At 37.2% G+C, this 13,727-nt stretch overlaps 1 protein-coding gene across 13 annotated transcripts in view; it reads left to right on the plus strand.

Annotated features, from left to right (window-relative positions):
* The window catches only part of Pde11 (Phosphodiesterase 11), a 232,146-nt gene that overhangs the window by 153,868 nt on the left and 64,551 nt on the right, over nt 1–13,727 (plus strand). The gene's annotated exons all lie outside the window — the stretch shown is intronic.

The raw sequence follows: 13,727 nt of genomic DNA on the forward strand, positions 1-13,727 counted from the left end.
TATGGCGGTCATTTTTAGGGTTCCGTACCCGAAGTTCGCATACACCTGAGAACACCATCATAGAAATACACATTCCGTGAAAATTTCAGCTCTCTACCTAATATGGTTCATGAGATACAGCCCACTGACAGACAGACAGACGGACGGACCTGACGGACTGCGGAAAAAACACGACTGATCTGTCAAAAACGAACTAAAGACTTTTTCACATTTCTAAGAAGAGCCGCCAAATTGTTTTTTATTTTTCAAATCATTTCAGGTGTCATTACACAGACACAGATGCAGGCATGCAATTTCCTCTCGATGTTTTCCTTCACCGTTAAAGCGAGTGATATATTATTATTATTTATGAACAGGATTACTTAATAATAATATATTATTTTTAATGCAAATGAAAATACAAAAAACAAAAATACCAAACTTATTCTAGAACATAAAAATTACAAATCGAAAATATCATCTAAACCATATTATATTGGGTAATAAATAAAAATAGGACTAAATTATGGTATCGATAGAAAGGCTATGAAATTGTCAAAATTAGTATAGCCCAGTCAAAATAGATATTCAAGGTTACAGTGGGTTACATTCATTGATGTTGGAATCCCCCTCTACTTGATGAAGCATGTGGGCGGGGCAGGCGAGCCGCGGATATGAGCAAACGCTCATATCATTATTATTATTATTATTATTATTATTATTTTTATTGATCAAAAACATACATAGGTTACAAGTACATCTGCATATTTAAAAGTAACAAATACATGCTTATAATAAGATACCAATTTTGTTAAGTATACAGAAATACCGACTGTCCCTAAGCTAGGTATATACCTGTGTTTTAGGCGACAGCACTCTCCTTAAAATTCATGACTCATTTTATAATAGAAAGGAAATGAAAACGGCATGTAAGGTAGGTATAAAATTAAACATATTTACACTATTTCAGTTAGAAACAGATGTGTGTCTTTGTGTGTGTGTGTGTGTGTGTGTGTGTGTGTGTGTGTGTGTGTGTGTGTGTGTGTGTGTGTATTATATATTTATTTTGTAGTAATAATATATATTTTGATATAATATATATATATATATATATGATATATATATGTATTTAATTATATTATCATTTCCAACAACTTTTCAGTATCACAATATGTTCGTGTAAGTAACCACTCTTTGACTCTTTTTTTGCATTCGTTTTTATTTAAGGGATATATATTTAAGACTTTATTTATTTCATTATAGATTCTACAACTATTGATATAGTATTGTCTCCCTGCCAGTTTAGTTTTGTGTCTACCCATTTTACAAATTTGATCCATTCTTCTCTTTGCAAGGTTTTTATCGAAATTTAGGGAATTATGTTTACGTGTTATAATTTGTAGTAAATAGAGCTGGCGAACCGTAAGAACCTTGCAATCTCTATATAGATCTATTGTGGGGAATCTAAAAGGTCTGTTTGTCATAACTTTTAAAATCGATCTTTGTGCTCTCTCTAGCTGTAACAGCAATGTTTTATTGCTACCTCCCCAGACCGATATGCAGTACATGAGTAGCGATTTGACTATCGCATAATATACCATAAAGATAGTACTTTTATCTGCTGATGTCCTAAGCTTCTTAAATATATATATTAATTTTCTTATTTTTGATGTTAACTTTGATATATGTAATTTCCAAGACAACGTGTTATCTATAATAAGTCCAAGATATTTTATATCTGTAGCATATTCTACAGTAGGGCAATCACAATTTGAGGTATTATCAAAAGAGTTACAGATATGGGCTTTCAATATGCTTTTATTAGCCGAGGGTTGAGAGGCAGCAGAGGGTGAAAAGGTAAGGAATTTAGTTTTGGTAACGTTTAGGCTGAGTAAATTTGCAGCTAACCAATCTGATACCTTTTTTAGTGCATATTCAGCATTTCTAAACGTATTCTCCCATGTGTTCCCTGTAATGAGTAAGACAGTATCATCTGCGTAAGCTATAGTTTTGCAATTTGGAATAGCCAGGCGACAGAGATTATTTATGTATATAAGAAATAACGTAGGTCCCAATATGCTACCCTGTGGGACCCCGTAGGTGAGAGGCATATCATCGCTTAAGTATTCATTAACTTTTATTTGCTGCGAGCGGTTTGATAGATAATCTTTAAAAATATCCAGCGCTATACCCCTGATACCTATTTTATACAATTTATCAAGTAGTATGGGGATAGAAACAGTGTCAAATGCTTTGGATAAGTCCAGGAAAACCCCAACGCATTTTAGTCTCTGGTCTAACGACCTAGTTATCGTTTCAGTTAAATCGAGAGCCGCGTCTTCCGTTGATTTCCTTTTCCTAAAGCCATACTGATTAGGGGATAAGAGATTTTGTGTTTCTAAATAGCTAACTAACCTATTATTTAAGACCTTCTCAAATATTTTTGAAAGCGAAGTAAGCATAGAAATGGGTCTATAATTATTTACACTGCTTCTATCGCCACTTTTGAATACAGGAGTTACCAAAGCCTTCTTAAAACAGTTTGGGAAAATACCCTTCGATAAAGAGAGATTACAAATACTAGAGATAATTGGAGCTAAGGTAGTACAACTTGTTTTTAAAACCTTAGTTGGAATACCATCCCATCCAACTGCGCTATTTGATTTTAGGCTCATTATGATAGTTTCTATTTCCTTTTGATCAACTGGTAATAACCCGAAAGACTTTACTGGAGAGATAGAATCATCCAAGCTACTAATAGGAGAAATGTTCGGTTTTGAGAGAATCTGAGTCGCCAATCTGTTACCCACCTCTACAAAATAACTGTTCACAAGATTAAGAGAGGTTTGAGGATTGGGTTGTAGTTGTAAGAGTTCTAGGGGGGGAGACGGTGTAGAGGTAATATTTGCAACTTTTTTTATTACTTGCCAAGTACCCTTTGTATTGTTTTTAGTTTTTTCAAATTCAAGTTTTTCATAGTTATGCTTTAGTCGTTTTAAAAGGTTGTTACAAAAATTTTTGTATCTGTTGTATGTTATTTTAAAGATATCGTTGTCTGGTGAGCTTTTATGCTTTTTGTGTAGTCGGTCCTGATGTTTAATACACTTTAAAAGCCCAGGCGTGATCCAGGGTTTTATGACAGTTTTTTTCCGTGATGAACGAAATATTCTTGTGTTTGACTTAATAATACCACTCAGAGTATCAACTAACTGATTGGCAGCATGATTTGGGTCTTGCAAGTCAGATATTTTACTAAAATCCTGTGCGTCTATGCTCTTTTTGACACTTGTATAATCAATAACCTGACGATTTTTTGAAGCATATTGCCTAGGAATGCTCATGTCCAGGTTCACGATTACAGGTGAGTGATCCGTTACCGATGCATCCAATACTAGTGTCGTGCTTTTAAATTGAGTTTTTAGTAGAACATGGTCTAAACACGATTTGTTATGTGTTGGGAAAAGATGGGTTGGCAAGATACCATGACTACTGATAAGATTTAAATACTCATGGGAGCGATTGTCATTACTTAATTGAGAAATATTTATATTTATGTCTCCCACAGCAACAAGAGACTTGTAATGTGCCAAATTAGCTAAGACTGTGTTAAAACTGTTCAGAAACCTGTCAATTTGTCTAAATGAAGGAGATCGGTAAATAGCAATGACACATAATTTATCATTTAAGTTACACATTATCGAACTCGCATCAAGCAGTTTTGGGAAAGATATAGTACATTTAATTTCATTCTTTATATATAGTATGACTCCATCGCAACGATTTATCAAATCTTTTGTGCAATGAGTTGTATACCCGGTTAAAGTAGGTATTTGGTTGATGTTTTTAAGCCAACATTCTGTTAAAACAATGATATCTAATTGTAAGCTTATTCGTTTTAATAGGACCTGTAACCCGTCATAATTTGAGTTTATGCTACGAATATTCATTTGGAAGATTTTTAACGATTTTTTATTGTTTGGGATATAGTTACTACATAGTTCGGCTTCACACTCATACGAGGTCATATTACCTACATTTTGGAGATCTGCAATAATATCTCTATAGTCAAAATCCAGCGCTAAAAACTAAAATTACTATAGATGAACTATTAAAGGAATGAGCAGTTTTAAAAACCAATTGCAAAATTATAAGTTTCAATTTCCATCGACAAGTTAGTTTATTAGTGGGTCTTGATTTTATAATATAATTCACTCGTATGCGTGTATTTGTCATTAAGAAGTTATTATAAAAGGTTGGACCATGGTGTATATATAATGGCAAGTTCTTAATGTTGCTGGAAGCAGAAGTTATATAAAAATGTGTATATATGATATTTTGTATAGAAGTGTATAAAAATGTGTATATAAAATTAGTAAAAAAGTGTTGTAATAATTGTATAATATGTAGGTGTGTTTGTTTGTGTAGTAAAATCGCGTTATTTGTATAAAAACGAGGGTTTTGCAATTCTGAGGCACAAAACAAGTTTAGCATAAAAATAAAACATAATATACAAAAATCGTAAGACCAGTTGAGCATTACACTATTATAACATTGCAAAGAGGCATCTAAATATCCAGTTGCTATTGCTAGTCATGCTGTCTTTAATTTAGCTAAGTCCTCTTCAGAATCTACGCGTATTTGCGGAGCACCCTCTTGTTTACGTAGGTATATATGCCCACGAGCGGTCCAGCAGAATGAATACTCATGTGTTTTTGCAAAATCCCGCGCCAAGAAAAAGATTCTTTTACTCTTTCGGGTTAGTAGCTCGGATAAGTAAATCGGTCGAGTGGGGCCTGCTATGTTAATATTCGTGGTATTGAATCTCCGGCCGGTGTTTATTTTATTAAACTTTTTAAAGTTCGAAATGAGATTTTCTTTCATTAGGGCACTTGTGAAGTCTACAACAATCGGCTTGTGGGTCTCTGATTTTGCATATGATCTATAAATATCCTTAATGTCCGAGGGTTGTATATTCAAAGAAAGTTTAGAGCCCAAAAGAGTAATGATATCCTGTAGGTCGGTCTTTGACTCATTTTGCTTTAATTTTGAAATATTTCGAAGCTCAACGCAAGTGTTCACGGATTTCTTTTCTAAGTTTTCGATTTTATTCTCAAGAGAAGAAATATAAGATAAATGCTCTTTTCGCTCGGCCTCAAACTTGTCCAATCGGTTTTTAAACTCATCATGTTCCTGTGATAAAAATTCAATACTTTTGAATATTTCGGTATTTTGCGTCCTAATTTCATTTATTGATTCCTGTATTTTGTTCAATTTTTTATCTTGTTCCACAGTGAAAGACAAGAACATCATACGCATCTCCGCTAAAATAGATCGTGACTCGTAATCATCTTTACCGTCAAACTTGCGCTTCGAACGGGAAACGTTTGTGTCGGTAGGCGAGCTCAGCGCTGGCTCTGAGTCACTGTGTTGTAGTGTACGGGAGCGAGGAGTAGCGGGCGACGGTGACGACGCTCGGCCAGTCATGTTCATAAAAAGTACCAGGGTAGCAGAGAATTATAAGATATCGTCGATTCAGGCTGATTGCAATGTAGATTTACCCTTATGACGTTAGCGTTTGGAGTTAAATTCGCACAGCGTCGTCGGCTTTATTCAGTCCCATAGTCAGGTCGCTTTGTACAGCAGTGTTGTTTCTTTCTCCGATGACGATAGGGTGCACTTTTGCATGTCCAGAAGAAACTGAGTAAACGGGTTGGCACTTTTAGTTGTAACACTTTATGCACTCCTAATTTGTTTAGTGATTTAATTTGCAAACTTTCGATTTATTTTTATTTATTGAACAAGAAACACGTCTATACTGCAACAACGATCCGAGGAGAGGCATATATATGTATTTAATTGCTTAAAGGTTTACTCCGTAAAGTCAGAAGTGCGTTCCCGGGATCGAACCCCTGACCTCTCAAATAGAAGGCTGACGTCATGACCACTAGGCTATCACTGCACCTCACTTGCCTAGGACAAGGCTTTTACGATAACATCTATTGCGTCATTTCACCCGACTCTAATAGGATGAATAGTAATTAAACCTCGCCAATAAAAAAAGTCTACTGACGTCGAAATCGAAATGAGAATTTGCACTTGACTGCAAGTCGACGCTAGTAATCTTAATTTATTGCGTCTGTTATAGGGTTACCATCCTTGTTGTGGCATTAAAGATTCCGGTAAGAGTTTCAGTTCGGTTCCATAATCCGCACACGTTTTATACGAGCTATTTTTCTGTTATGGTACAAATCCATACTTCCATACTAATATTATAAATGCGAAAGTGTGTCTGTCTGTCTGTCTGTCTGCTAGCCTTTCGCGGCCCATCCGTTCAACCGATTTTGACGGAATATGGTACAGCTATAGATGGCCTGCCCCGGGATGCAAAATTGCAAATGTCCTTACATAGGCTTCTATGATCCTATGTCCTTATATAGGCTACTTTTTATCCTGAAAAATCGAAGAATTCCCACGTGATTTTTAAAAACCTAAATCCACGCAAACGAAGTCGCGGGCATCATCTAGGCCCGTCACCGTCGGAAATGTTAGCATCGAAGTTGATAAAGAATATAACTGCCTCGGCAAGATTACATATATATATATATATATAATATTATGTACTTCCGAAATACCACTTGATTCCAAGGGTTACCATCTCATACAGTTTGGACCTCTGTGTATGCGAGAAGATAACGTGGTACTCATTACTATTCAGTTTCTGTATTCAATTTGGTATAGTTTTACGACCTCCAGCCCGCTGGACCGATGACCTGAAGAAGGTGGTGGGGAGCGGGTGGATGAGGAAGGCGGAGGGCCGTGTTTGGTGGCGCGCTCTTGGAAAGGCTTATGTCCAGCAATGGACGCAAACAGGCTGATGGGTTGAATTGGATGGGATAGTTTTACAAACTTCATGCTCAGGAGAGAATCAATCCTCATGTGGTTTATCATCATTGGCTAATATCTTTTCACACAACAATAAAAATCATATTTATGAACGATTCTTAAGAGCTTGTATGTAAGTAAAATAAAGCGTTATTTTCCGAAAAAAGCAACAAATGGTCACCCTAGTCGTGGCCAAGTTTACGAGTAAAGTCGCACTCTAGATGCATTAGAGGTGATTTCATTTCCTCCATGACGCCTCATTGTCGATAGAGTTTATGAAAAGTTCTCGACGGTCCATCTAGATTTTGAAATATTCATAAATATAAATAAACTAGCTTACACTCCCGACTTCGTCCGCAGGGACTACACAAATTTGAAACCCCTATTTTATCCTTTTAGGGGTTGAATTTCCAAAAATCCTTACTTAGCGGATGTCTACGTCGTAATAGCTATCCGCAGGCCAAATTTCAGCCCGGTCCGTCCAGTAGTTTGAGCTGTGCGTTGATAGATCAGTCAGTCAGTAAGACCAGTCAGTCAGTCAGCCAGTCACCCAGTCAGTCAGCTTTTCCTTTTATATATTTAGATTAGAATTTAAAGTGTTAAAAAAAATATCGCGAGGGATAACTTGCATCCCGGGGAAGGACGTAGACTACTTTTTAACCGACTTCAAAAAAAGGAAGAGGTTCTCAATTCGTCGGAATCTTTTTTTGACCCAGAAAATCAATGTGATTTTCAAGAAACCGAAACTTACGCGGATTAAGTCGCGGGGATCATCTAGTAACAGGTAAATAAAAATATGCTTTTGCATACTGACGATAAACTTCGTCCTACATTTTTTAAAATACCTACTGTTTGCATACGCTATTTCATGAGCAGGAGCAGAGGCGTTCATAAAATATTTCAGGCAGTTTCGCTTCGAACCGACATTTCCATTTTTTTTCATTTCATCTTACTCGAGATTTCTTCACTGTGCTATTTTTAGAACATCAAAATGGGGTTCGATTCTTTTTTTGTATAGGTCCGTGTTTACGAAAATATTATTTGAAAATATGTGCAAGGCAATAGACTTTTCGATAGTTTGTCTAGTGAAAGCTTATTCAGTATTGGCCGCTTTGAAAAACTTAGATCTTGTATCCCTGTGTATAACTAGAATAAACGTACTTAGTTGCTACTTTTTAAAATATTTTTATAACTTATTGATTTTCTGCGATCAAAAGCCTAATTTCACAGAGAAGGACTTCTCTGTGATGCAAGCTATCTCTGTACCTGTTCAAAATTGGTTAAATGGGCCATACTACCGCATTTTAATATTATGATTATGATTTGAAACGCAGCTATTTAAATATTAGTTTAGCTTAGTTATAATCGGACGGGATTTTTGATAAACGAAAGGATTTTTCAGAAAATACGTCCAAATTAGTTTCCTTTTTAGGGTTCCGTACCTCAAAAGCAAAAACGGAACCCTTATAGGATCAGTTTGTTGTCTGTCTACCTGTCTGTCTACCTGTCTGTCTGACTGTCTGTCTGACTGTCTGTCTGTCTGTCTGTCTGTCTGTCTGTCTGTCTGTCTGTCTGTCTGTCTGTCTGTCTGTCTGTCTGTCTGTCTGTCTGTCTGTCTGTCTGTCTGTCTGTCTGTCTGTCTGTCTGTCTGTCTGTCTGTCTGTCTGTCTGTCTGTCTGTCTGTCTGTCTGTCTGTCTGTCTGTCTGTCTGTCTGTCTGTCTGTCTGTCTGTCTGTCTGTCTGTCTGTCTGTCTGTCTGTCTGTCTGTCTGTCTGTCTGTCTGTCTGTCTGTCTGTCTGTCTGTCTGTCTGTCTGTCTGTCTGTCTGTCTGTCTGTCTGTCTGTCTGTCTGTCTGTCTGTCTGTCTGTCTGTCTGTCTGTCTGTCTGTCTGTCTGTCTGTCTGTCTGTCTGTCTGTCTGTCTGTCTGTCTGTCTGTCTGTCTGTCTGTCTGTCTGTCTGTCTGTCTGTCTGTCTGTCTGTCTGTCTGTCTGTCTGTCTGTCTGTCTGTCTGTCTGTCTGTCTGTCTGTCTGTCTGTCTGTCTGTCTGTCTGTCTGTCTGTCTGTCTGTCTGTCTGTCTGTCTGTCTGTCTGTCTGTCTGTCTGTCTGTCTGTCTGTCTGTCTGTCTGTCTGTCTGTCTGTCTGTCTGTCTGTCTGTCTGTCTGTCTGTCTGTCTGTCTGTCTGTCTGTCTGTCTGTCTGTCTGTCTGTCTGTCTGTCTGTCTGTCTGTCTGTCTGTCTGTCTGTCTGTCTGTCTGTCTGTCTGTCTGTCTGTCTGTCTGTCTGTCTGTCTGTCTGTCTGTCTGTCTGTCTGTCTGTCTGTCTGTCTGTCTGTCTGTCTGTCTGTCTGTCTGTCTGTCTGTCTGTCTGTCTGTCTGTCTGTCTGTCTGTCTGTCTGTCTGTCTGTCTGTCTGTCTGTCTGTCTGTCTGTCTGTCTGTCTGTCTGTCTGTCTGTCTGTCTGTCTGTCTGTCTGTCTGTCTGTCTGTCTGTCTGTCTGTCTGTCTGTCTGTCTGTCTGTCTGTCTGTCTGTCTGTCTGTCTGTCTGTCTGTCTGTCTGTCTGTCTGTCAAGAAACCTACAGAGTACTTCCCGTTGACCTAGAACCATGAAATTTGGCAGGTAGGTAGATCTTATAGCTGACATTTGGGGAAAAATCTGAAAACCGTGAATTTGTGGTTACATCACACAAAACACATTAAATTGTGGTCATGAACTAATAATTAGTATTTTCAATTTTTTTAAGTAAGATAACTATATCAAGAGGGGTATCATATGAAAGGTCTTCACCTGTGCATTCTAAAACAGATTTTTATTTATTTTTATGTATCATAGTTTTTGAATTATCCTGAAAAATGTCGAAGAAATACGACTGTAGTACGGAACCCTCATTGCGCGATCCTGACTCGCACTTGGCCGGTTTTTAGTACTAATCGAGGGGTCGTAACCATTCAGTTCGTAAAATTACAAAATATGTTACCTTTGCGGCCTCCACTGCCTTTGTGGTTGCAACATCCGCTTTATCCGGTCCATCCATTTAACCTATGAGTACGATATTGGATACGATACTTTTACTCCTGTGTCATATTATTCAACTAACATTATCGGCTGAGATATTATAATAAATGTTTGTAGACCTATCTATTTTTAGGTTCCATTTATTTCCTCAGTATTACAGCATGAAATACCATTAGCCAAATATCATTAAGAATACTGACTGTATATATGTAAATAGGCACATAAACCTATACAACATTTGAGCATCTTCGTAAAGTAATTTCGGCCTTCCCTCTATCCAAACAACTGAGCAAAAATTTCAAAGGGAATATTTAAAGGCATTTCAGATAAATTAATTGGTCGACAAATGCGATCGAGATACGTCATGTTCTGTGGAGAAACAAAAAAATCCTCTTCGTACCGACCCAGGAAACGTTTCAGTAGACTTCATTATTAGACCATGACCACACCATGACAAAGGAGAAAAACCGGAAGTCCACACCGCTCGTGAATGCCGTACTTACATCCGCTTTCGACCACATTTTATGAGTTAACGCCATACGTCTGTTCTGTCACATTTATTTTCATAGCTTGCCTTAGCTTGCCCAGTATTAATACACTGAGTAAATTGGTGTTAATTTTATTATTAAATAATAATAAAAAATACTATACCCATTCTTGAAGACAGTAAAATAATAATTGGGACTTTTATGTGAAACATTTTATAATAATGTGTTTTATTAAAAAATAAATTCCGCAGTGCTTGAAGACCAAAGTCTTCACATGCAACACGCACAGACTTTGGTTTTCAAGGACTGAGCAATCTTGGAAGAAAAGACATCTCGATGCTGATGTTTGGAAAATACTGTGCCCCATCTGACCCCAGTTTAATCGACTTTTTACAAATTTTTCTAATATCACTCGGTCGACGCGATCCCATCTTAAAGCTTATTTCTAAAATTATATATTTAATGCCACTAAAAACGAAAATAGATCGTTAGCAGAATACTAATTAGGTATTACATTATTGAACGATGAGATTATGAGTCTCCAGCGATACCCTTATAATCTCTGTTTGGAAAGTAGGTACCTACGTAACGGTTTCAATAATATAGGTAATAAAGAATTTATAAGAGCGGACTAACATAGTTCAAACTAGAGGTGTCAAAAAATAATGTACCTAATAAATTTATTAAATATATAAATGTATTCAAGATATTCGTTTTTAGATTAAAACAAAATTGAATACAATATATAATAAGTAGTGAAAATTTGAGAAAATCCTTCCTAAAAAATAACTCAGGCGTTCGATCTTTGATACGCCGCGCGCGGCGCGACCGAGCGACGATATTAGAATAAAATATATTAGGTAGGTACAGCTGAATACAAATATCGTCGATATTCGACGGTGAATAATTATTACATCGAATTTTCGTATTGGCCTGTTACATGTTGACTGTGATGATACGAGTATGCGGCTAATATTTTTATCATTTTGTTTGTTTCGTAATAAATTTTGAATGCAGTTTTATTTATTTGTGAACTTGAGTGTCGATAAATATTTAATGCGAATAATTGTAATGTAGATTAGGCAAAATAATGTAGATTAGGTACATTTTTGTGTTGTGATAGATTTGTGTCGCGCGTTAATAATACCTATTATAGTAGATTTGTTCTTTTTGGAAATACTTGCGTCATTTTATAAATCGTATGAGAAAATGTTTTTCAAAGTGTAGGTATTATCATACATTTAAGTATTATAGGTAATAGGTTAGGTACGTGAAGTGGTATTGTTCTTTTTAGAAATCATCATCATCATTTTATAATTCGTATGATAATAAATATGTAGAAATGTATGATAATAAATATAGTAGTTACCTACTAAAAAGATTTTTTTATAGGTAACTAGGTAAACTTACCTACCTATTGTATTGTAGGTATCTACTTGACATTGCTTTATCGTTCTACTTGTTTTTATTTTTACATACATAGGTAGGTACTAGGTACTGTATTCCGCGACAGGTTGAGATGGCAATCGGGGTATGAGGCGGGGGTGACACCCCGCACACCCGCACGTCACCCTCGCTCGCCCGCACTGGGTTAGCACAGGGGCCGTGCGGGTGTGCGGGGCATTCCCTCCCCGATTGTCATTTCGACCTGTCGCGAAGGTATGCACCCAACCTATTAAGAGTAAAATTTAAAATTTAAATCAATCGAGTTAAATACAAGCTATACCCTAGTTCTCGACCTTATTGACGGTTATGAGAAAGTTGTTTTTTGTCATATTCTTGTTCAGTAGGTATCATTCATAGATTGTTAAAATGTTGTTCCCTATGTCAATAAGGTCGGAAATCGCTTGCACCCATTTATCTGCTTGCGCCTCATGGTGAAATCGGTGCAAGCAAATCTCGACCTTATTGACGGTTATGAGAAAGTTGTTTTTTGTCATATTCTTGCTCAGTATAATTCATAGATTGCTAAAATGCTGTTTTCTGACGTATGTCAATAAGGTCGAAAATCGATTGCACCCATTTTTCTGCTTGCGCCTCACGGTTCAAGCAATTTTTTTTTTGTAACAAAATAATGTAACGTTAATAATTATTAAATATTTGTCTGTAACACGTGATAATATTGTGATACACACATGAACCTGTATTTGACACCTCTAGTTCAAACCTATTGTTGAACTATTAGCCTTTTTTCCCGCTGGTAAAAATGCAACGCATGCCGCATAAGAGCGGGTTTGTGGGACTCACTGGAAATTTTTACAGCCTTCAGCATACCCACTTAAAAAACAGCGGTACCATCCGCGTTAAGTAAAGGCGTCTCAGGACCCGGATATCGGATGCGACTGAGACGTCCTGACCTTGAACCGGCACAGTTTTACACCCAATACCAAAGGTGGGAGAAGGTGAGCATAATGTCTCCTTCTTCACCCCTGTCTTCTTCTGCGGAGCAGGTGGGCGTCAGCGTCCAGCTCTCGTTCCAGCTCCGCGATTGAACTATTAGCCTAGCTAAACTAGTACCTACAGGTTTTGTACCCTACTGCGGCGAAAAAAACTCTGTAAGGTAGTAGACACTTAAGGTAGAATTTTTGCTAGAGCAGAGCAGAGGCGGGTCAGCTAGTTTTAAATCCAAATTAACACAAATCATGTTAAATTATAAAAACATCTTTTTACACTAATGTTATAAAGAGGTAAAGTTTGTAAGATTGGATGCATGAACATAAACGATCTGATTCTGAAAATTCTTTCTCTGATATTCGGGGTGTTTTTCTTAACTGGGATAGAAATCAGTATGGGGAAATCCAAAACCATAGGAGATACAGGGAAACTGTGTATCCCGGTGTTATATGATCCTCGAGTGATGTACATGTGGACGAGTGGACGAAGTCGCGGTTAAAAACTAGTATGTAATAAAAATTAATAAAGAAAAAACGAGGTTACGCTCTTCAATAGATCTTTTTCTCGAGCCAATACATCCAGTTTTATCGATGATTGTTGGCCGTAATCCAAGTAACTTGACTAATCGGGCCGTGTTTATCCCGTTTGGGGTCGGGCAAGAGGTTTCAACGCAATCTGTCTCCGATTACACACTCCATTTAACTGAGGCAATGGTGTAAGATATCATGTACATCACGGCCTGTGGTCTACCATTGGGGTATTTCCTCTCGTTAACATAAGCCGTTTGTTATGGAAAGCTGTGCTTAGCGCTTAGAGCTACATTGAGGAGCTGCCAAACAACGGTGTAGTTACAAATCTGATCAAAATACTTTTTTTCTTTAATCCAGATGATTTCGAACCACTGAATACAAATCTGAAACCATCTTCTTCTTGAAATGTCGTCTCTTATCGGAGGTTGGCAATCATTAGGGC

Source organism: Maniola hyperantus, chromosome 19 (assembly GCF_902806685.2).
Source record: "Maniola hyperantus chromosome 19, iAphHyp1.2, whole genome shotgun sequence".
Classification (NCBI taxonomy): Eukaryota; Metazoa; Arthropoda; class Insecta; order Lepidoptera; family Nymphalidae; genus Maniola; species Maniola hyperantus.